The sequence below is a fragment of the Erpetoichthys calabaricus genome, chromosome 16, assembly GCF_900747795.2.
Source record: "Erpetoichthys calabaricus chromosome 16, fErpCal1.3, whole genome shotgun sequence".
NCBI classification, from domain to species: domain Eukaryota; kingdom Metazoa; phylum Chordata; class Cladistia; order Polypteriformes; family Polypteridae; genus Erpetoichthys; species Erpetoichthys calabaricus.
The window spans coordinates 36,260,346-36,286,684 of record NC_041409.2 but is presented as its reverse complement, the minus strand read 5'-3'; positions in this window follow the sequence as shown (position 1 = coordinate 36,286,684).

Below are 26,339 nucleotides of genomic sequence, written 5' to 3'. Positions count from 1 at the left end.
ACTAAGACTTTATGCTTTCACCTTTTTACCTTGATGTAGCCTAAGTATTAAATCTTCACCAACATCAGAAAAACTACCACCACTGGTATGCTAAAATAACAGGTCTCTTTTTCTTATTAACAGCAGTAAAAATAAGCATATTTTCCCCAACCTCTTTTTGTGCACTCTGTTAAAGAAATACACCAGCTAAAAATGATATTTTTAACTTGTTAATTACCCTATGTAGAGTGTAGTGTTGGCTAAGACATTTTTTGTTTTGTTTGTCATGTTTTTATGCAGAATGGATAAATTAAAGTTTATGATACAACAGAAGCCAAAGGTGACTAATGCTGTACAATGACAAATGATGTGAAAAATATCCATGGAAAAAAGAAAAAAAATGCTCAAACATGCAAAAAAGCAAACATTTGTGATTAAATAATGTTAGATACTTTCGATAAATACATCACACAGAAACCTAAAGCTACATGGAAATGACTTTTGAATTGAAGACAGGAGTCTTGACCAATGCATGATGGAGAGAGTTCACAACTGCTCAGCAGAGATGTCTGTTTTACTGCTGTATCTTCTGGCCATATGAATTATTTATTTGTGACAGCAGTTGGGCACCTCGTGCCAACCTTTTATTCAGATCCATCTCTGCTTTTTTCTGGTGCCACCTTACCAGTCCAAGACTTGTCTGGCAAAATAACTCCCTGGTAGCTATTATCTTTTATGCACTTAATTTGTAACTTATAAAACTGAACATACTTACAACTCTGTATGACTTGTTTTAGCAGAGATGGTGCTTCACGTCAAGTGGGGATACCAGTATAAGGTCAACTTTATGCCTTGGCAGATAAGTCAATAAGCTGCCTCTGTTCTTTTTGGCCTGAGATGCACTTCTGAAGGAGTTCTCCCTAGATGGTGCTCTGTAAAATACAGAACGAATGCTGTAAACAGACCAGAGTATGATATTATTTTGTAAGCATAAGTAATCACCATAGTCACTGTAATAATCATCTGGAAAAATTAAAGAAACAAAACGCAAGTGCAGTAAATGGAACATATTAATTTTGGAAAACAATACGATTGGTAGTGAATAGTATGACAGTGTTGCTTTATGAAATGTCTTGGGGCCTTTCCACTGTCTGCATGGAGTTTACTACACATTCTCCTTTGAGTATTACTGCCTCCTCACATATCACAGAGATGTGCAGGTCAGGCTAATTGGTGAGTCTTGTTTTGTCTGTTGCTGGCACGTGCGTCCTACAACAGACTGGCCTCTAAAGTAGGACTGTTTCCCAAAATTAGCCTGGTTCTGATGAGACAAGCTCTGGCTTCTCATACCCCCATGATGGAGAAAGCGAGTTCAGTAGTAGTGGAATTAATTGATGATCAGGTTAGTAGCTGACCTGACTTATGGAGACGAGGTCTTCTGCCAGAGTCATACATGAAATATTGTTAAGTTAGGCCACAGGATGCGGGTAGGTTGTATAGAAAAACTCAAAGTCAATGATGGTAGACTCTGACAGAGATTTGTAAACTGGACTCAAATTGAGTGAGATATGCATTTTTTTCTGTGTTTTCCTTATTATTTTTATAAATATTAACTGAACTGACTTACAAGATCAGGACATTTTTGTCCTTTTCTTTTTCTTAAGTACGGGCAGGTTGAGTGACCTTCAGTAGGCAACGCTGTTCAGACTGTGATAATTATTGTTTCAGAAAGGTTGTGCATTAAAGTCCAAAGCACCAACCAGAGGGCCACACAGAGTCTGAAGGGAATGCAGACGTCAGAAAGGTCATAGCCAGAACATGATCTAACAAAAGAATAGTATAAGGGCAAAGAAAACATAAAATCAAGTAAGAAAGTCGGACCTCACAAGCACAAGCCAGAGAATAGGGGACATAATGATATTTCTGTGAATTAGTGACAGGTTAGATCAAAATTCCAGCTAGGGAACAATACAAAAAAATGACAAAAACAAAACTAACCAAACTTAGACACCACCAGATCCGGACATTCTGAGGTGACAAGCATTGTCTTTGTCTGCAAGCATTACAAATTTGTCATAAACGTCTTTTGTTTTATTTCATGCACGTCTCTGTCCTTCATCAGCACTCAGACATGACTGGAATGTTTTCACACGCAACATTTCCTTTATCACAATCATAAATAAATTTCATTCCTGTTTTTATCTAGCATAAAGTAAAATTTCATCTTAGATGTGATAATAAGGTGAAAACGGAGCTTAACCTACAAAATGAGCTGTTTCTAAACTGCTGCCTTATAACTGACTGCAAAATTTTATTACAGTTCCATTTTTGAAAGTTTTCATCAAAAAGGCTTATTAGGATTACAAATTATAACTGCAGAATGACAAGGCACAAATATCAAGTACAATGTATCAAAAGTCACCTATTAAGTACAGTTAAGCCTATTTTAAAATAAAAGTCCCAAAAGGGGTGCAAGCCTAGAGATATCAAGGTAGGGGGCACCATTAAGCTGAATGAATGTTTACCCCAGCTGGGTAAGGAGACTGAGACAGAAAAGGTCAGATGTGAGAAAATGTCAGGTGTCCCACAAGCTTATAAAGAGTAAGCTGAGAAGACTGGGGAATTCACTAATATAGCTAGTTCACCGTCTACTGATCTCAGTGTCAGAAATTTAATGTCAATTTGATTTTAGAAGTTTAAGCACAGGGATCTAAAGAGATATATTAAAATGTACCGACATGGTGCAAAAGGCGTGCATGCTGAAACTTCAGAACAGACTGAAAACTTTATGAGTTTCCCTCCTTCAGCAATTACTAAAAATTACTGCAGAATTAACTAAAAGACTGGCGCCTCACTCCTTAAATAGCAAATGACTTTGATGTTCACTGAAATGTAAAAAAGGGTTGTATTAAACTTGTAAGAATATATTTCTATTTATAAAGGCATAAAAGCAAGATTTAAGGTCTATTAAACAGAACAAAGCATCATTGGAGATCACTATAGCCAAATACTATAAATAGAGTTAAAAATCTGATATTTTTTTCCTCCATAATCCAAAGTTTCGAGACATATCATATAATCATTTAGACATTCATCCATTATACAACACCACTGAATTCTTATTAGAGTGACTAGGGCTGCTAACATTGGAAGGCACTAAACATGATACAACGGTGTCAATATTCATTTTCAACACTTTAAGACAACTTAAAGTGACATATTAACCAATATGGACCACCAAAAGAGTTAACATTCACAAGCCTCTCTCTTCAAAACAAGAGCTCAACAAATGTACAATGACCCTGAAAGTAAAAATGTTCATATATGTACAGCAATCCCTCGCTATATCACGCTTCGACTTTCGCGGCTTCACTCTATCGCGGATTTTATATGTAAGAATATTTAAATATATATCGCTGATTTTTTGCTGGTTCGCGGATTTCTGCGGACAATGGGTCTTTTAATTTCTGGTACATGCTTCCTCAGTTGGTTTGCCCAGTTGATTTCATACGAGGGACGCTATTGGCAGATGGCTGAGAAGCTACCCAACCAAAGCGCGTATTACGTATTAAATAAAACTCCTCAAATATATTGTGAGTACGGGGGCTGTTCGCATCCCTAGAGAATACGGACGCTCCTCAAAAAACACTGAAAGATTACCTTCACATTGCTATCTTCCTTGCTGGGCTTACATATGGCTGCTTTGTCAAGCAACATGCTTCCCGCACTGTGCTTCGCATACTTAAAAGATCAAACAGCACATATTGATTTTTGATTGTTTGCTTTTCTCTCTCTCTCTCTCTCTCTTGCGCTGACATTCTCTGCTCTTGACGGAGGGGGTGTGAGCAGGGGGGCTGTTCGCACCCCTAGACGATACGGACGCTCGTCTAAAAATGCTGAAAGATTACCTTCATGTTGCTCCCTTCTGTGCAGCTGCTTTGTCAAGCGACATGCTTCCCGTACGGTGCTTCGCATACTTAAAAGCTTGAACGGCACGTATTGATTTTTGATTGTTTGTTTTTCTCTCTCTCTCTCTCTCTCTCTTGCGCTGACATTCTCTGCTCCTGACGGAGGGGGTGTGAACAGAGGGGATGCTCGCACACTGGCCTAGAGGATACGGACGCTCCTTTAAAAAATGCTGAAAGACTACCTTTACATTGTACATCCTTGCAGCTGCTTTGTCCGGCGGTGCTTCGCATACTTAAAAGCCAAACAGCCCTATTGATTTTTGTTTGCTTTTTTCTCTAACTCTCTGACATTCTCTGCTCCTGATGCGCACTCCTTTGAAGAGGAAGATATGTTTGCATTCTTTTAATTGTGAGACGGAACTGTCATCTCTGTCTTGTCATGGAGCACAGTTTAAACTTTTGAAAAAGAGACAAATGTTTGTTTGCAGTGTTTGAATAAAGTTCCTGTCTCTCTACAACCTCCTGTGTTTCTGTGCAAATCTGTGACCCAAGCATGACAATATAAAAATAACCATACAAACATATGGTTTCTACTTCGCGGATTTTCACCTTTCGTGGGGGGGTCTGGAACGCAACCCCTGCGATAGAGGAGGGATTACTGTATAGTCTGCAAGATTATATAAGTATATTCAGCAGGTTCAGAAATATTCATGATTGTTTTGTAATTCAGCAGTGCATACTGTATGCCACGGAGTTTCAGAGAGACTTGCCTGCGAAGCCTCTGCAACCTACTTTCATAAGCTGATACCTGGTCTTCCATCCCCTGCTCTGACAACTCTGCCACCAGTCCTTCATATAAGGCCCAATTCTTTCATGTACTTTTTCAAGTCTGTCTTCCCAGGGGACCATAAGCACCATCAAAACCATCTCCTTAGTTGACTGAGATGTAAAGGACCAAATCTGGCCTAAATGTGGTTACCAAGGTGGTGTCAGGGAATTTTAACTGTGTACAAAGGTCATCCTGCAGCTGAAAGTCTTTTGCTGTTGCCAGAAGGCCACCTGGTGCCCTTGGTTGGCACTGTTGCTTCTCTCAGGTTTTAATAAAAGCAATGACCTGCTTAGTTTGATATTGAATTCCACTGCCAATGGCATCTGCTCATGATGCCACCAATACCTGAATTTGATTTGGGATGGCTTTGCCTTCCAGAGTTCTGTTCAGATTATTTTCTGCTAAACTGCACAATTCCAATTGGCCCAAGCACCCTGTTTAATAATAATAAATAATAGATTTTATTTCTATAGCACCTTTCTCATGTTCAAGACGCTTGCACATACCCACTATCCTGCTTTTCTTCATCATTTGCTTGGACCTACTCCTGAAAAAGCAAACAGCTCTCTTTTCCCTTAGCTTTATTGTAGTAAGGTCTTGGAATACTGAGTCCATCTCTTCCAGATGCCACTGTGCCCACTAGGGCGTAGTGACATAGTCACTCCTCTACTTACTCTACTGCGTTCTGTGCCTGGCACTTCCTTCCTGTCCCTACTATGATGCCTGCTAAAAAAGTTTTGTTGTCCTTTGAGCCTCTGTAGATCATCACCTCTCTAGCTTGGGTCACCATAAATTCGTCTGTTAGGCTAGTAAAATGTAGCTGCAGTTTATTATTGTGTCTGTAAAGTCAATGCTGCACAAACTCTGTGGCACACTGAAATACCTGCAAAGGTACTGGCCAATATTTCTTTGAAAGACCTCAATAGAGATAATTGGGACTTCGTAAACCAATAGAGGCCATAGAAGTCGAAGCATAATTCCATGTTAGTAAATCCAGGCCTTGGTTTTACCTGAAAGATATAACTTGTTGACTGCTATCTGCTGTGCCTCCAGGTCCTTGATAGCTGCCTGAATTGCAGCCCTTCCCTCGGACAATTGTGCTTTTGTTCATTTTATATTTGTATTTGATATTATTTTTCATGTTATGAGTTTTGTTGCGGGCGGCACGGTGGCGCAGTGGGTAGCGCTGCTGCCTCGCAGTTGGGAGATCTGGGGACCTGGGTTCGATTCCCGGGTCCTCCCTGCGTGGAGTTTGCATGTTCTCCCCGTGTCTGCGTGGGTTTCCTCCAGGCGCTCCGGTTTCCTCCCACATTCCAAAGACATGCAGGTTAGGTGGATTGGTGATTCTAAATTGGCCCTAGTGTGTGCTTGGTGTGTGGGTGTGTTTGTGTGTGTCCTGCGGTGGGTTGGCACCCTGCCCGGGATTGTTTCCTGCCTTGTGCCCTGTGTTGGCTGGGATTGGCTCCAGCAGACCCCCGTGACCCTGTGTTCGGATTCAGCGGGTTGGAAAATGGATGGATGGATGGATGAGTTTTGTTTTTGCTTCTGTTTTGTGCTTGTTGTATGTACATAATTAGGGAGGCTCCCATCGATCATCCGCCGATCTAAATCAGCCAATTTCCACTAAAAGAAAAGACTCAATCATTGATCAGTAAATTGGCCAATCACAAAAACTGATCTTTTCAGCCCCTGATCTTTTAAGTTTTCCGGTAATTTAGTTTCAGTGCTTCTTTACGCAGTGTATTATGGTAGTTGAGCCAGTGAGCTTCACTATTTTCTTTATCTTCTGCAGCAAACTTCCTGCAGTGTAAACAAAGAGCAGCAAGTTGAATCTTGTTTTACCTTACAGCAAGAGACGATCAGAATATTAGCCTTTACATTAAAAAAGGTGGAGTAATAAACAGGAAAAAGGAAACAGAGAAGTTGTCACGTGCAATTACATAAACGGCAATAAAAGCTACTTAAATGAACTCAGACCCTTTTTTATTTGTCCTTTAAATTAAAACGGACATCGCTTTAGTTTGGACAGCGATTCCCCTTATAGATATTCCATTTGACAGGATCGGTATCGATCCAGTTGTATCCCTAGAACCTTCGGTGCGTGGTCATAAGTACATTTTAGTCATGGTTGACTATGCAACTCGATACCCAGAAGTGGTTCCCCTGCGAGCTGCTAATACAAAGAATATCGCATGGGAATTAGTAGGGTTTTTTCCCAAGTGGGCATACCTAAAGAAGTCCAGGGTATGCCCTTTACATCTGATACGTTCAGGGAGGTTGCCAAGTTGCTCCGGATTAAGCATTTTAGGACATCCGTCTTTCATCTACAGACGGATGGCCTCGTAGAAAGATTTAATCAAACACTCAAACAGATACTCCGCAAGGTAGTCAGTGCAGACGATTGGAACTGGGACCAACTTTTACTCTTAGTACTTTTCGCCTACCAGGAGGTGCCTCAAGCCTCCACGGGTTTTTCCCCTTTTCAGCTTCTATATGGGCGCCAACCCCAGGGCATATTGGATATACTAAAAGAAGGCTTGGAAGGGGAGGCACTTCCCTCCACCAACCTCTTAGAATATATTGCGCAGTTACGCGATAGATTGGATAAAATTCGGCCTCTACTTAAAGAACACGTGTCCAGGACTCAAGCAGCGCAGGTCCGGAATTACAACCGGAACTCCTCCCTACGCGAATTCCAACCCGGGGGATCGCGTAATGGTGCTCATGCCCACCTCCCACTCCAAGTTGTTGGCCCATTGGCAAGGGCCTTATGAGGTTAAAGAGAGAAAAGAGCTTGTCGACTATTTGGTGAATCAACCAAACCGTTGGCCGAGCGAGAGGGTCTATCATATTAATGTAATGAAGCCATGGAAGGACAAGGAAGATTGTCCTCCTTCCGGCCCCGCACTCTCCCTTTTCTCAGAAAAAAACATGCTTAACCTCAGTACTAATTTGTCATCCCACCAGCGAAAGGAGCTTGAAAGAGCAATCCTGTCCATCCTGGAGGTGGTCAGTAAAGCATCGGGCCGGATATTGCTGATTCAGCACGACATAGTGACAGACCCGGGGGTGGTTGTGAGGGAACGGCCCTATCGCCTCCCTGAGGCGAAACATGCTGAGGTGGAGCTAGAGGTTAAACGAATGTTGGACATGGACATCATTAAGGAGAGCCATAGCCCCTGGTCCAGTCCTATTGTACTTGTATCTAAGCCAGATGGGTTATGGAGATTCTGTAACGACTTTAAACATCTTAACCAGGTCTCCAAATTTGACACCTATCCCATGCCCCGAGAGGATGAGCTCCTCAAGAGACTGGGGACGGCCCGTTACTTGACTACTCTTGACATGACGAAGGGTTATTGGCAAATTCCCTTAACCGCATCCGCAAAAGAGAAAACTGCATTTAGCACCCCTAGCGGGCACTGGCACTACAAGGTACTCCCATTTGGGCTGCACGGGACACCAGCGACTTTCCAACGTCTGGTAGACAGAGTGCTAAGGCCCCACCAGTCCTATTGTGGCGCCTACCTCGATGACGTGGTCATCTTTTCCGGCACCTGGGAGGAACATGTAGTGCAGGTCTACGCTGTCCTCCTGACGCTAGTGATAGCCAGGCTACGTATCAACTCTTCGTTTTCAACAACGGTGTAGGGTCTCATATCTTTACAGATAAAAACTCATGTAGATGCTGTTATTTTTGGACATGAGGCAAATTAAATAGAAGCTTGGAGCATCTCCGGTGTGGATTGTTTAGGCTCTACTCGTTTGGATGTCGACTTGAAATTACATTTATGCGTGATGTCAGGATAAGTGATTTCTCAAATTTGCTGTGCTACAGCAATACTTAACTTCTGAGCTGCACAGTTTATATATGGCTTTGCTTTTATTCAGTTGTTCTTTACCAACGCACTGTTTGAATCCATAGGAAGTCCACACATCTAAGTGTCAAAGACGCTGATTAGATAATAAAGAAAGCTTTAACAAACACATTAGTGACATCTACTGGATTTGTACACCAAAAAATGAAGATAAGCAAAAATCTACAGTACATACTGTATAGTAACTGAGCATGATAGAGATTCACAAGATCAATCTTGAGACTTTTAGAAACAATATTGAATTGTTTAAATGAAAAATAATGATTCATTTTAAAATCATTATTTTACCCAGGCCTAGACACAAGACTTCTATGCATCTGATTATGCAGGGGCTCAGTGTAAAAAGTGTTTTAAAGGAATAAAGGAAAAAAAAATCTGAATCGACCAAACAAGTAACATGAAATCGGTGAATGGTATGGGCTTTAAAAAACCTGATTATACATATCATAATTTTTATTGAGTTTATTAATTATTTTGTAATTTTGTATTATGTTAATTTTTGTGCATATTTTGAATTTTCACTGTGCATTGGATTTGTTTGCATTGGGTTACATTTAAAACAAACCTGGTTTTTCTCTGTTTTTGTCTCTGCTTTGTTTCTGTGTTGTTTTTGTTAAGAAATAATATATTATTTGGTAATCTTAAAAGTTTTTCAGAATTTGTCTGCCATGTTTATTACTTTTTCTATCTTACAATTATCAAGGATTGATTCTGTGTAGGTCAAAACCTTATTTGTACTATAGTTTCCAAGGTTTTGGCAACCTCATGCTTCTAAATGTCTAAAATCAGTTGTACTTCATTACCTGTCTGTACAAAAACATCTGATTTGTTTTTTTTTATCATTCTTTCAGTGATTTAATTTACTTCAGCTTACTTTACTTACTGCTTTTGGCTATAAAACAACAAATGCCCAGTAAGAAAGATTTACAGTAGGTACTTCTGGCATTTTCAATGTGGGTAATAAACTTTAAAAAAAAGCATAATACACACTAGAAAGGATTGAAGACTTTTAAAATGAAAATTATCTTTTCAAATTTATTCCTGTCAGTGTGGACTTAGGTTGAGTTAGGAACCTGAGAGCCATGATTAAATATGTATTCTTAACAATAATATTCTCAAGTTATAGCAGCCCTCTAGGATCAGTATTTGGACCACTATACCTACATCTTTCCTTCAGACCAAATGATATACAGTATATTCTATTGTGTTCTCAATTGTGTCAATGGCATAAAGTAGTGGTTGAACAGTAACTACTTGTTTTTGAATAAAGAAAAAACAGAAATATCATTAAGTAGTGTAAATGATGCAGACATAAAGATTGTGCTGTCATTTGCCTAGCACCAAGATAACTTTAGGGTTGAAATCAAAATATTTCTTCTAATCATATAAAGCTTTAAATGGCCTAGGCCCTTGCTTACTCAACAGAAATTACCAATGGATAAATACTGAAGTATGCATTACAATCACATGGTCTTCCAAGAAGGGAAAATAAAACTAACTAGCCAACCCACGGCGTATCATACGCCGCATAATCACACCGCTTTTTTAATGATTTTTAAGCACAGGGAAAAAAATGAACATTTGAAAAATCCGTAATTTAATAAACCACCAAGAAAAGTAACATTGCAACAATGCACGCTACGAACCAATATACAATCTTCGTTCAGTACGCACTGCCTGCTCATGTGCCCGCCCCCAACTCCTCACCCGAGTCGCTTTTGTCTCTGCTACAGTCCACATGCACCTCTAAGCCACATTGTCTTTTCATTGTTCTTTGCGGTTCCGGCTGCTTTTCTATATATAATCCACCAAGTCACCCGACCATGGTAGTAGCGAGGGGGGGGTGTGTGTGTGTGTGTACAAAGGGCAGGGACGTAATCAGTGCGAGCATATGACCCGCACTTACTGGGAATTCCTCGTTCGTGGGGAACAATTGCAAGCCCCGGTCTCCATCACGAATGGGGTTCAACAGCTTACCCATGCCTGTCGGCGCCGGGTAGACATACGTTCATCCATTCAGTGTAGCGCGCGTGCAGTACCGGACATCCAAGGGCATCACAGACCTGTTAAAACTCAATCTCACGTGGCTGAAAGCCACTTGTCCCTATAAGAAGTTGGACACCGACTGCTTGGCGATCGTGTAACTATTTAGCAGTAGGGAGTCTCATTCGTTTTTGGAATTAACCAGACAAATCACTCCACCAACTAAGAATGGCCATGCACCACCACCCAGAGAATCGAGAAAGAGCTATCAATCTGTCAATCCTCTCTGTGTCTGGGCCGGGTGAGGTTTCCCGTGTTGAGTCAAATTAAGCAAAATTTGTGTGTGGTGAGTTGTTGCGTCCGGGCACGAGCAGGCACTGTGAATGCCTTGAGAGTGTGGGTGGACACGTGCCGGGGAATAATGAGTATCTATATATCTTCTTAGATATAGAAAGCGTCTGATGCGGTGTTTGGTGAATTGTTGCAGTTTGTGAGTTAGCAGTTGTGATGGTTTTACACTCCAGTACATTGCGGTGAATGCTGGTAACAGTCAGGTGGGTGGGCAGGCAGGTGTTCTCGTCCCATGCTCTTAGAGTTGGTGGGCGTGTCTCTGTATCGGTTTGAGTTGTTGGGCGGTGCTCTGTCGTTTGTACCCCATAGTCGGACGACTTGGTCGATTACATATAGAAATGCAGCCGAAACCGAAAAGAATAATGAAAAGTCAACGTGGCTCAGTGGTGCATGTGTACTGTAGCAGAGACGTGCTCGAGTTGGTGGCCGTGAGTTGGTGGGCTGGGCTTTGTGAGTTGACTGACATGGCTATTTTTTGCGTATCCCATGGTTGTCTTCCAGCAGTGTGAATGCCTCGAGAGACAGGGTGTCCTTGTTTGGTGAGTTGTTGCAGTTTGTCAGTTAAAAGCTGCGATGGTTTTACACGCTGGTAACAGTCAGGCCTCTTCTTAGATGGTCCTGCCGCGTCCACCCTCGTTCTCGAAGCATACACACCGCCTGGTCATGTGCCCGCTCACAAGAGCAACTCACAGAGACCTGCCCACCAACTCTAAGACCATGGCGTGTAAAACAGTTTGAGATGGTGGACGCGGTCGTGCGTCGTAACCGAAAAGAATAATGAAAAGTCAATGTGGCTCAGAGGTGCATGTGGACTGTAGCAGAGACAAACGCGAATGACACCGTGTTTTGTGAGTTGCTGCATTCGAGTTGGTGGGCGTGGCTCTGCGAGTTGTCGTCGTATCCAATGGTCTTAGAGTTGGTGGGCGAGGCTCCGTCCTGCGTGCTCCATGGGTGTCTTGCTCGTTGGCAGCTTAGTGAATTATATATGTAGATAGAGGCCTGGCCTTTTACTATAAGGCCCCAAAGCTTAGTGTAGTTTGTGTGATCATGTACGTAAATGTGTATGGTTAACTAATTTAATGTTAATGCATTGCAGCTGCACATATGTACATCTGCTGTTAGCCTGTACTCAATGAACCTTGTGTTTATGTGATTTTCCTTCAGGTACTCCAGTTGTCCTCCAACATGCTTAAAGAAGTGGGTGTTGTGTTGACTGTTAATTGTAAATTGGCCATATGAGCGTGCTTGTGTACATGTGTAGGCATTGCAATGTACTTACACAGTTGGTTCTACCATTGAGCCCGATCCTTTGCAAGAATAAGATCCAGTCTCTATTAAACCTGAACCAGGTTAAGCAGGTTTAAAAATGTTATGTTATGCTATGTTGTCTCCTTTGCTTGGATGTCAGATGACAAAAGAGAAAAGGGCTAAAGGTTACTATGGGGCTATACATGAAGCTGCTTCATAATGGGAAAAGGATAATGCTCCCAAACATCAATAAAGTCATAAGAGGAGCTAAGTGTCTACAGCTCACTGGAAATGAGAAAGACCTAGAAAGTATAGGGTCAGGACAGTGCATTCACATAACATGACTATGAATGCTTACACCACTGCACTACAAGATGGTCCTTTGATTTTTAAAGGGGTTCTATTGAAATGGTGCAGGTGATTAACTTAAATATCAGGCAGTCAGCAATAGAAAAGACAATGTCACTGTTATGAATCTCCTCTAAATAATTTACATTACATTTCTAGCATATGGTTTTGTTAACCGATCAACTTCTATGCTATTATGGATATTTTTGGAACAATCTAACTCTCTATTCCTCCACCCTGCAACAATAAAACTAAATGTATTTTCAGTCACAATGACTGAATAAAACTCAGATGATTTTACAAGTTGTTCCATTTCTGACATTCCTTGGATGGACCAAATATAGCTTTCTTCACATGTGTTTTTCTATTCACTTACACATTCTGGAAATAAAAAAGTAGAAATTCCATTAAAAAAGTACATAAAATCTATTTTATCTACAGCTACAGAGATCACTGTCAAGTATCTGTCTAAAGGCAAAATGGATTTATCTATCTATCAATCACACAGGGCCTTTTCTACCTACCCATCTAGGTTTGAATTCACTTACTGTTTAGTTCTGTATCAATCTACCTATGTTTGTCAGAACCTGCTATACCAGCACATAATTATGTCTAATGGTTACCAGTAATCATAGGATTTGTCTCCCTATCACTGAATTTGTTTGAGACAGCAATAGGAACGATAACTAAGTATAATGACTAGCGATTATGCCCATATTGCTAATGAAAGGACATATATTGGAGTTAATTATATGACTGAAGGACGATGGAAGATGATGGCTAATGGAATAAGTGAGGCCATTAGGTAGCAATGAGGAGACCAGTAAGTCTGTTCTTTGTAATGGACAGGTGACCTGGGAATGGCCTGGCCCTTCAATTACAGCCTGAGGCTCTGGACAAAAGGGACACCTGAGGCTTCTACTGTAAACTCTAATAAGATATCCCTAAGAGTTTGAGAGGCTACTCCTGACCCCAAAGGTGGTTTCTGAGGAGATTCCAGAGCTTTATAACCTCTTCCAACCATCTGACAAAATAAGCCTAAAGCTAGAAAGATAGATGTTATCAAGCTGGAGGAAAAGAGGCCAGAGGAAAAAGAGGAGGGCAGAAGGTGAAGCCAACGGAGACAGGAAGAAGAAAAAATCAGGAGTGGTGTCCCCAAGACTTTCTTGTATACTCAGATATGGGAAAGAATATTTGAGGAGTAAACCTGAAGACAATGATTATATTTTTATATTATGTACATTAAAGAACCTTCAATAACAAATCAAGTCAAATTAATAAAATATTGAACAATTATTATAAAAGTAAAGTTGAATAAACCTGTAGCTGCATGAATAAAAGGTAAAGTACCACTTCCAGTTAATGGAAACAGCCCAAACGTTCACAGAAATCTATGTTTTGCACCTAACACGTGTATGCAAAATTTGGCAGAGAAAGACAGAAAGATTAGTAAGGAAAATCATTATATATATTTTTTTATTTTACTGAATTTGTTAAAAGCAAGTAACATTCCATAAAAATAAGTCAAACTTAACAAAACTAAATTAAATTCAACCCCCATCCATGAAGAGAAAAGCCAAGCAAAATGACACCTTTTATTGGCTAACTAAAAAGATTACAATATGCAAGCTTTCGAGGCAACTCAAGCCCCTTCTTCAAGCAAGATGTAATGGTGATATTATCAATCATGTACCGTACTATTCCTCACCATTAATGATAACTGTTATGTTTCTAGTATTTACCATTTATGTATTTAGTTTACTTGACTCATCTTAAAGAACAGAAGTCACTACATGAAAATTAATTGAAATTCAGGTGAAAAGGTACATTTGCAGGTTTTATGTGCTTTTTCAAGTATGAAGAATTGCCATGACTTTTGAGATTGTCATAACTCAAAAATGCACCTGTGCAAGTATAGCAATTCATGAGACAGTAAGAAAACATTACTGCATTTTACATAAACAAAAGATCAGAGTGAGAGATAGAGAGAAAGGATGGGAACATGCACTGATATAGCAGATTGCCACATCCACCACACAACAAACTACCTCAGGATCCCAAATTAGGACCCAAGTGCAGCTGTTCAATGTGACACCTCAGGACCACACTAGTTCGAATGGAATGGAACAGTGGGAGGTTTTTTTATAGTGGCTGGAGTTCCAATCTTGTCACCAAACACTGAGTTTTCCCTGCAAGTTGGAGGACCTGCTTGCAGGGCTGGATGCAGGTTAACGTCATACCCAGGACAAAGCAATTGCAGGTAAGGACCTTGCTCAAGGGCCCAATGGAGTGGAATCACTTATAGCATTACTGTACTACTATAGCAATACTGTACTATTAAAGACTTAAAGCTTAATACAACTCCACTCACTGAATGATTTTACAGACTGCAATAGCAAATAGGCAACTAAAGTATGGTAAGAAAAAAAATCTCTCAAATACCTTTTTGGAATACTTCAACTGTTATGTATGTATTTATTTTAATACATATAATAACAGGTAATTAAATAAATAAGAAATAACAGAAATTCCCTTCATGCAGGACCACACAGGAGGTGAAAAATATCCAGATCATATTTCAATAAATAAAGAAGTCGTACCTCTGAAGGTCCATCATACCTTGAAGAGGCTGTTTTGGAAGAAACAAAGGGGAGGCGGACTAGAGTATATAATAGTTGGGTTTGCCTAAAGCCAGTTGTCTTGGTCTTTAATAAGATGCAGAACAAGTTCTTTGAAGCTAGGTGCTAATACAAGTGATTCATGGCAGGAGGTTACTTCCAGTAAAAGTATATCATTCAACTCTTACAGTCAGTTACGAAACAAAAGACAGCATTGATTTATGGTGTAATCAGTAATTATTAATTAAAATCTTCTTTTCATGAAAGTCTTTCAGAGCATGATGCTGACACATGTACGCACAAGATCAGCCCAGCTACTCATTTAAAATTCACAGATTACTATAGAGATGCCCACATTGTACTGACCTTTGTACAGCAAACTTTCAATGATGTTCAAACATAAGAATGTTAACAAAAAATATGGGCCCCCAGCCCATAATCAACCACCAAACATTTTCCACTCCCTTGGGGAAAACAAAGCCTGACTTCAATAACTATGGAAGTAGACTTGCAAGTAGTACATAAATCTGGACAAATCAAACTCTGTTTCACCCCATGAGACTGAAAAAAAAAAACCTTCCACATTTTTCTCAACCCATGAGACTCATGGCATTGCATTTACTAGGACAAAAATTAATAACAATAAAGAACTAGTATGGTACTTTTATGTGTGATAGACAGCTTGCAGGTTGTTCTGTTTTTAAGCCTTGAACCCCTGCACATTTATTTTCTCCAGCATCTCACTGTTTCACTGGCTGGTGATTTTTTTTTCCTCTCCTCCCTTGCTATCTGACCCTAGCATCAAACTTGTCATTATAACCATTGTAGACTTAAAATGCAAGTTTATTTAACAGACATGTAAGTCATGCTTAAGGTCTGTTCTATTTCTATAATTTATCCACTCATATCTATTTCTATTTATTTTTTTCTTTTTGTAGTTTAAATATATATGTTTAACTTCTTGTAAAGTTCTCGGAGCTATAAGCTCTATATGAAAGACTGAGAAAGAGCTTAATTTCTAAGATGATAAAAATAACGGTCATCTTGTCCTTGTCAGACATTCCTCACAATTGCAAAAACTAAAATCAAATTTTTAAATTTTTAAACTATTAAATAGCAATTATTACACATCTGATATGTATATGTGTTATACAATTACTTGTGTATTTTTAATCTGCACCTCTTAATATCTAATATTTATTTTAATGTATACTTTTTAAATTTAATTGCATAGAACAGGCTGCTCACTGAGCTGCATTTCACTAAAGAATACTGTTTTTGTACATATGACACATAAAATCTGAACCTTGCAAATGTGTTATAGAAATAAATGTTACTGTACTCAAGCACATTATTAAGTAGACAAAAAAGTGATTTAAATTTAAAGAACAGACGGTGTCAGATCCATATGAGAATTTCACGTTGTGTGAAAAACTGAAACCAAAAACAAAATCAGATTTGCAAGGATATATAGAATAATTTATGACCAAGAGGTACAGTATTTTCCACCAAAAACTGTCAAAGATTGAAAATTATTATAATAAATTGATAAAAATCTAATATACAGTGTGTAGGACTGAGAGAATAGCTGTGTCAGTGAGCATCTGAAGGAAAAGCAAAACATGTAAAACTGCACTCTGCATGCACATTAAAATTAATTCTATGACAAGAATTTTACACAAACACATATACACACACACACGAGGGACCTGTCAGTAAAGAAGGACAGCCTGATAACACAGGAGGCAGTTTGTAATATTGCTACAAAATGTGGCACACACAGCCATCCTGAGAAGAGAGCTGCTGCACAGAAAGGCCGTCACAAAACTAAAGCTCACGTCACATTACACAACCTCTAATTGGAGGGGATGTCAAACTTGCTGATCTCTTCACATTGCAAAACTACAAAAATTGCAGGGAGTGGACAAGACATCAGACACATATGTCTCTCTTCTGTTTGAGGGGTCCAAAACACCAACGTTCCTTATTCCTTATAATTTCCTGGTATTTCAGTGCTTATAATAAATCATGACCACTTCAGCATGTGCTAAACAGAAATGGGAGTAAGGAGTGAATAAGGTAAGTTGACTTATATTTTCTATTCAATGAATTAATAAGTTGGTCAGACATGCGAGTATAAATTTTACGTCATTGTGTATATATAACAATATTACAGCTCTCACCTGCACAAGAAGCACTCCCACACTGGGTGTATAGCAGACTGTCATGACTGAGTCACTGAGGATGTCAAATTAGGAGCATGCTTCAATTTGTACATGAGTTCTGTAAATAAAAAGTGCTGGAAAAATTGTGTGAACTGACAGGGCCTTCAGACATGCAAATATTCAACTGGCTAACGGAAATCTTTTTAGTTGAGCAGCAGAAATGGCGACCATCATTCCAGCTTTCAAAGTTCAAGTCTCAGTGTAGATAACTAGAGAGACAGAGAAACAAGTGTGATTTTATACAAGAATAAAACTGAATAACAAAATATTCAAGTGACAAGATACCAAGAAGACATGATTCACCAGTGTTTGTGTGTCTGCTTATATCCCCTTCAGCAATATCTTTTACAGGCAGCAACAATTTACCCTGGGTGTTGTAGACTCAAATCAAATGTATGTTTTTATTATATTATGGTAATAATAATGATAATAGCAGCTCATTACTCAAAAGAGGGAAGCCCGGGCTCAAACCCTCAACATTTTGTTTACGAGGCAGCAGTTCTTACCTCTGCACCGGCTAAGCAAACATGTCGGCTTTGTGTCGATTCATATTTGGGCTTGGGTGTTTACTCATTGACAGCAACATGTACATTGAATGATTTATTTTTCTTTGGTTATATTGTTGAATAAAAGGACACTTGTTTTGTTATACCCCTTGATATTTGGACTTCAGTCTTCACACATTATACACTTCATGTCAGCACGGAACACACACGAAATGCATGTATTCCAAATAACGATATATTATTTACCCTATACAATTCCAGACACCTCACACCCAGATAAAAAGAGTTAAGTTGGGAGAACTTCAGCTGGGATAGCAGGCTGCTTGTGCTGATTGACACATTGGTAAAACAAAAGACACTGATGAAGAGGTGCAAAGGATTTTAAGGTGGCCTGGCTTTACAACTTTTTTTCGTAGGCTTCAAGGATTCTAGTGTTAAAAAGGAAAAGTTTTAATACAGTACATCTGTCTCTTAATGGAGGTATATGGAAAATACTTTTTAGAACATTTTGTTATGCTAGTGCAGGGGTGGGCAAACTTTTTTTAGTGGAAGACCAAAATGTCAATAATGACAGACAGTGGGCTGTACATAAAATCTAAAAGTAACTATGTCATTAACACATGCTAGATTACCTGTGTTCAAACATTAACTTTAAAAATACAAATCAAATAAATGGTTTATTTGTATTTTTTTTGTTTAACGCTATTAAAGGCAATGCTTAAACACTAATAAGAGTCATTTTAAAGCAGTGTCTTCACTTAGACATTGATCTAGTCATGAAAATTAAACTGCTTGCTTCTACACAAATATAACTGAGAATCTGGTCATTACAATAATTAATTTACTGCAAAGATGTATGTGTTAGTTCACTTCTGTATTTGTTTTAGTAATTTTCATTTGTGAAAAGACCTGCTGGCAAATACATGTGCTACCAAAACATGATGCTCTGCCCACAGCACACTTACAAAACCTTAGAAATAAACCCTGACTAATGTTCAGTGTGTAGAAGTCAAACAAACAAACTTTGGTAATCTTAAGTTTCCAATTGCACTAGTGACTTTCAACTGTGAGCTGTAAAACAGTAAAAGGAGATGAAAATAAATTATAAAATATGTCTAGCGGTGCATTCAGTCTTGAAAGCAAGATTCAGTTTTAGGATCACAGACTGAGCTGCATATCTATTGAAATCCACATTTCTGTCTGAACACTGATCTATAAAATAGGGAAAATAAACTGGTTTTGTTTGTTGAAGTTGACTCAGATAATTGTAAAGGTTCAATAATGGAGAAAAAGATAAATTAACACAGCTGTACCAAAACTGAAATGAGCTCACCTGAAAAGCTGCAACCCTCCTCTTTGGACTCCATGAGGAAGTATTTAAAAACACACAGAGATTGACTGAAGGTACCAGGATGTCATTGTTAGTAATTAGATTTTACTACTCATCTCACCAAACACATTGGTTGAAGTTCTGTTTTGTTCTACTGGAAAATCACCACCTTTCTAATTTATTTCTTTCACAATTATAAACCAAGTACTTTATACTAATTTGTGGGCAAACTCCAGCTCACACCCAAAGTTTTGCCTTCGGGGGGTTGCCACCAACCAGCTCAGTTACTGATAAAATATGACATACACAAAGTCATATTTTTTAATAGTAGACACATGACAAAGGCAAGCAAGAGGCTAAAAACATACACAGATAAGCACTACAGAATGTTTTATTTAATTATTTTTGGATGACATGGCCAACTATTAGTCTTACACCAGTCAGCTGTAGTATTGTGTTAATTAATAACAACCAACCAGGTCCAGAATATTCTATGAAAAGCATGCAAGCCATTTCTAGTCACTACAAAGTTCTGTCTCCAGTACCAAATGCTAACATTGAAAGTTTAATTTACACATTAAATAATGTGTTCTGAGAAATAATAGTTTTTCATAATTTCTTGAAACTGTTTCCTCCAGCTACGTGTTTTGGGAAGCCACAGGATATCCTGGAATCACAAGTTAGAAACCAGCCCTGAAAAAGAGGCCAGTCCATCACATAGTAGACTTACAACAGTGATAACCACATTAGGTAAATTCTGAATCACAAATAAACTTAACCTGCATGTCTTTATGACATAATAAAAATCCAAACTACCCCCAAAAAAATACCACAGAGCCAGTCATGATGCCAATATTTTAATCCAGGAATCTGGAGCTTTAAGGTCAAAGTAATAACCACCATTTTACAGCACTGTACCCCATTATGTAACTATAACAATATTCTTTCAAGTAAAAATGGAATTATTATACTGTGCACTTCTAGTTCTAAGTGTTTGGATACTGGTTTGATTTAAGGTTTAAATGTCTTATATGTGGAGCAGGGGTTTCTAACCTTTTTTCCCCTGAGAGCTACTTTTGCAAAATGAAAATGGCCGAGAGCAAGTCATGTTTTCTAACATTTATTCTCATAGCTTATTTCAACCCAAAAAAACTGAATAAGTTTGTTTTGCCTGAACATTTACAAAATGTTGGTGTCCACAACTCACATTTTGCATTAAAACATCACAAAAAATATTCAGTTCACCATGCATTTTGTATGTCTGTATGCATTTTCTACTGTATCTCACACTATTGAATTAAAACATGAATGCTGTCAAAACACAAAAATACACAGATATTACTTATTCATTTGTGATTTTGTTCCATGTCACTGTTTCACTTCACAAGAGTATTCATATGTCCAGTTGTATGTGTGATGTGTTTTTTAGTTAGTCAGATGACTGGCACTGCATGAAGTCAATAAGAGAGGTGTATGGTGGAGTGTAGCTGCTTAGGTTCACTCTTATGGAGTCATTTAAATGTTCATCTGTCAGTCTTGTTCTGAACTTTGATTTCATGACATGCCAGAAAAGGCCGACTCATAGAGGTATGGAGACCCAAACAAAGCAGACATTTTCAGAGCTGCTTGGTGAAGATTCTTATAGTTATCTGGATCTACTAAGCTCCAGAAATGCTGAGAATGCTGTTGAGACTTTAACTGCACATTATTTTGAAAGTTTACTAATATATAAAATCCAATGTCTGTATGTATGTCTGTCTGTCTGTCCACTTTAAACGAGAGAATTACTTAACAGATTCAAGTCTTGTTTTTTCTATAATTTGCTTGAACATTCCGGTTGATTTTGTGACTTCTCTCATTTCGCTATGTATCACTGTTCGCTTGCGGTACCAATTTATTTGCGCGAATCCGAGAAACATACAGTGGGCCAAGGGGAGGGGCATTCGTCACTCACTCACCAGCTTCGGGGCGTGTACCTTAACTCCGCTTAGCTAGCGAACAAGAGAACAACTGAATTCAACTTTGATATTTAAAATAAAGTGTTTGAGTCCAGATATTCTCTCAAGTGTATGCCACACTGAAAAGATAGATTGCAATTCAGATTGTGGATCGTGATATGATTTTTTGGAAAGATCGCACACCCCTAATTTCAAATTTATGTAGGATTCATTAACGCCTTGGCAAGCTACTTGGAAAGGGGTTGCGAGCTACCGGTAGCTCGCGAGTGACATGTTAGAGACCCCTGATGTAGAGTTTTCTTGGATTTATAAGTAGGATGTTGGCTCTTAATTGGTCCTTTTTATAACACTGCATGACAATTCAGTAATTTACGTCTTGCATAAACATCCCAGAATTTTGAATCTGTAATGGAAATTTTCAAAAAGGAATGGATGGATGTACCGAAAAATGATGTCTGTGAAATAAAATAAAATGCCTGTAGTGTTTCTTCTCCTCTCCTCTACTGTTAACTGGGCCACACATCAATGATAACATTAATGGAAATATATTTTTTCACCAGCCATTATGCAAATATCCAAACCACTAAGGCAGCAAACAACCATCATAACAACGAAAAACATCTAGCATGAAAAAAAATAACATTGACTGTACAAACCATGTTAGGTTCTGCATGGAAAATCAGGAAGATGAGAAAAATGAGCACTGCTGTTAGCTAAGGTGTTCCTGCCATATTCTACTCCTGGTCCTGTCAGAATGAGAAGAGAAGTTTTCAGAGTAGCAGACTATAGCGGACTGTAGTTCAAAAGTCCAAGAGTTAAGCGGGTTGTGGTACTCTAGCATGTGCATGGTGCAGCGACTGTGGGGTTTTCAAGCAATAATACTAATTATCATTTGAACATAATACTAATAACCTAGTCGGTGTTTAACTACAAGCAATGTATATGCAATATATATGCAAAAATTATATGTATATGCAAAAAATTACATTTTATAAGTAGATTATGTTCAGTATACACAGTGCTTTCAGGAAGTATTTAAACCTTTTCACTTTTTTATATTTTGTTTTGTTGCAACTTTGTGCTAAAATCATTTAAATTAAGTTTTTACCTCATCAAACAACAAATAATAATGTAGAATACCATATCATACCATTTTCTAAGCCCACTAAATTCTAAGCAGAGTCACAAGGGGACAGAGCCTATCCCACTAAGCATAGGGTGCTAGACAGGAAAAACCCCTGGACAGAACACCAGTTCATCACAGGATGAACACTCACAAACAACAGAGCCAGTTTAGTATTGTCTGTTCACCAAGACTACATGTCTTTGAACTGTGGGAAGAAACTGGAGCACCCAGAGGAAACCCAGGAAACATGGGACGGACACGCAATCTCCACACAGGGAGGAGCCAGGACACAAATCCTTGTCTCCTTACCGCAAAGCATCAGCTACCACTGTGACACCGTGCCCAAGAATGACACAGATAAAAAGGGGTTTTAGAAATTATTACTTAGAACTCTTGACACAAGTACTTAAACCCTTTGCGTATAATACTTGAAATATGTCTCAGGTGCAGCCAATGCTATTGATCATCGTTGAGATATTTCTGCATCCTGCACACCTGCCTAAAAAAAAATAACACAGCTGAGCAAATACACAAGCATGAGGTTGAAGGCAATGCCTGCAGAGTTTAGAGGCAGGATTGTGTTTAAGCACAGATTTGAGAAAGTGTAAAAACATCTTGCAGCATTAAAGGTTTCCAAGAGGGCAGAGGAATCCACAATTCCTAAATAGAATAGGTCTGGAACAACCACCACTTTTCCTAGAGCTGCACACCTGGTCAAATTGAGCCACGGGTGGATAAGTGCCTTGGTAAGAGAGGTGACCAAGAACCCAATGGTCTCTTAATGGCAAAGCATTGGTGCTGTCAGAATTTATCATTGACACCAAACTTGATATGCTGTGCTTACCGGAGACTTGGCAAAAACCAAATGAATTTACGTCTCCCACGGAGGCAACACCACCTGGTTACACTTTCCTCACAGAGCCTCGTAGCTCAAGACAAGGCGGAGGACTTGCAGTAATTGTCAGAGTGGAGTTAAACATCAAAAGAATCCCAATTGACTGTCCATTGTCATTGTCTTTCGAGTGTCTGGCTCTTAAACTAATAACAAAATCAAGTCCTGTCTTACTCATTGTTCTTTATCATCCTCCAAAATGCAATGCATCCGTCTTATCTGATCTGACTGAACTATTAACCCACTTAAGTTCCTTTTCCCAGCGAGTCATTCTTCTTGGTGATTTCAACATCCATATTGACATCCCCACATCTAAACTTAGAAATGAATTCCTATCTTTACTGGACTGTTTTGACTTGACACAACATGTTGATTTTCCCACCCACTCTGGTGGTCATATATTGGATCTGATCTGTTCTTCTGGATTATCTGTTGCCAACACTTACAGCACTGATTTGGGACTCTCTGACCATAAAACAGTACTTCTCACTGTCTCAATACCTCTCCCTCCTCTTACCTGTAAACGACAATTTTTTTACAGAAGCCTTAAAACTATCTGTCCTATTCCATCAACACTAGATAGTCTTGTTGACCACTATAACATAGCCCTTCATTCAGCATTAGATAAAACGGCACCTTTAAAACATAAGGAGATTTCCTTTAAGCGTTCAGCTCCTTGGTATAATTCAGAATTGCGATCTACGAAAGCAGCTGGCCGACGCCTTGAGAGAATGTCATGTAAGTCTGGCCTCACCGTGCACATCCAGGCTTTCTCTGACCACCAAAGAGCTTACAGAGAAGCACTAACTGCTGCCAATAACACCCATTATGGCAGAATAATAGAAAGTGGCCATGATAACCCAAGGGTTTTGTTCTCTGTAGTTAATAAACTTCTCCAACCCGCATCTGGCCCAACTACCTCTTCTACTGAAGTCTGTGAGAAATTCCCCCACTTTTTCCGTAACAAAATCAAAGATCTAAATAATTCAACTAACATAAATACATCATCTGTTTATATCTTTCCCTGTTTACCCACTCCATCCAGCTCCTTCTCTAAGTTCTCACCAGTCACATCTGCATTTGTTAATGACCTGCTTTGTAAGATGAGGCCAACTACTTGTGTACTGGACCCCATCCCCACCACACTACTTAAATCCTGGCTTCATGGTAGATGGTCTCGTCCGTTGCGAGAGATGGACGTCTGAAGCGGAGCTCCATTAGCAGCTGTGTTCTTTTTTAATGTTATTTCTTTATTATCCTGAGATATCCTGTATTTATCAAACTCGAGAGTTCTGCTACAGTATATGCAAGCATATATAAACATGGTCGGCAAGAAAGGGGCTCAGAAAGAAATGGAAAAGAAAACTAAAGCTACATCCAAGCCCAGAACAGCAAGTCCAAGTTCAAGCTCAAGGTACAGCCTTTCAGAGACTGACCTGGAACAGATGGGTGAAAGCCCTGACTTCTCAGGACAACGGTCCGCTACATTGTCTCCAGTTGAGAGCGAAATGGGGAGCGAAAGTGCAAGTGACGCAGGTCGCGATAGCTCTCCAATTGGGGAAGATCATTTGAAACTGGAAAAGGCCTTGCAGTCCGCACTTTCACCTACTCCACACGAGCCGGATAAATCGGCTATAATAGAGCCCGCCACTTCACCTACACTGCACGAAAGCAGAAATGATCTGTCCGAACTGAAGGTGATGATCGCTGAGCTCAAGCAAGAGTTAAAGAAAAACGAGAAGATAAGCGAGAAGGCAAGTGAAAAGCTGCGGTAAGAGCTGCGGCAGGATAATAAAGACTCTGAGAAATGCATATATACTCGCTTTGAGGCGGCCTTTAAATGTATGCTGGAAAAAACTGAGGAGCACATTCAGGAAAATGCGTCTAAACTGAGCACACTTGCCGAATTGAAATAGCTGAAAATCTAGCATCCACTGCTGATGGAAAAGCAACAGTTGCCAATTTCGAATACAAAAAACTCGGAGACAGACTTTCCGCTCTGGAAGATGGAAGCAGAAAGAATAATATTAGAATTGAAGGTCTACCGGAGAATTATGAAAGTGCAAACCCAGTGAAATTCGCAGTTGAACTATTCTCTAAAATAATTGGAGAGGACTTTAAATCAGATACCGAGATAGCAGCAGCTTATCACATACGCGGATCAAATACCTTTAGACCTAGGTCTTTTATTGTCCGCTTTGAGAGATTATTATGTAAGCTAGATGTGATGGCACTCCTCAGACACAAGCAAGAAATTATATTTGAAAATAGCCACATTCGTATCTTCCCTGATTTCTCTCCTGCAACAGCTGCTAAACGTGCAGCCTTCTACAACATTAAACAGCGGTTACGGCAAGCCAATATCAAATACAGCCTCTTGTATCCTGCCAAACTGAAAGTGGATGTTCAAGGCCAATACTACGTCTTCTCCAGCAAGGAGGAAGCAGAAAAGGAATTAAGAAAGCTGATCCCGAGACTATTCTGAAACACAATAGCGAGTTGCATCCTGTCATGGCATGGCAAGGAGATTTCACCTGCTGTCTGATCCACTAGTAATGATAGGGTATTATAATTATACATTCTTTACATTACTCGGACGCTTTCTGTTTATGTCTTAATTACAGTTATAAACGTGTGTGGAAGAAATTAATTTTTTTTTTTTTTACTACCCTAAAGGGGACTGTTTAACATCATACCCTTGGTTTATTGTTAGTGTTATTATTACATTAGGATTTACTAAGCATATCCTGGACCACTTTCTAACAGCTTTCCCTGGGTTTATTATCTTAATACTTAAAGACTGCTGCAGATTTTATATCTTATGCTTATTGTTTGTTAATGATTATATTTTAGGCATATAGTATTTAGACTATATTGGCAATAGATATCTCTACTTTCTAATCCTCAAACGCCGCTGCGTGGGGGCTTGTCTTGCTTTGGACGTATTCTGTCTCTAGGTATGTCAGATGACCGGGACTTTGTGAAGTGTGGTCCAGCCTCATGTGGGAAGGCAAAATGGGGGGGTGGAAGAAGGGGGGGGGGAGAGAAAGAGAGCAGGCTATATCTAATCTATCCTTTTAATCCTTATTATTATAACTACCAACGTAATAATAGGCTGCATGGCAATCACCCGTGGGGAAATAGGAAATTAAGATTAAAG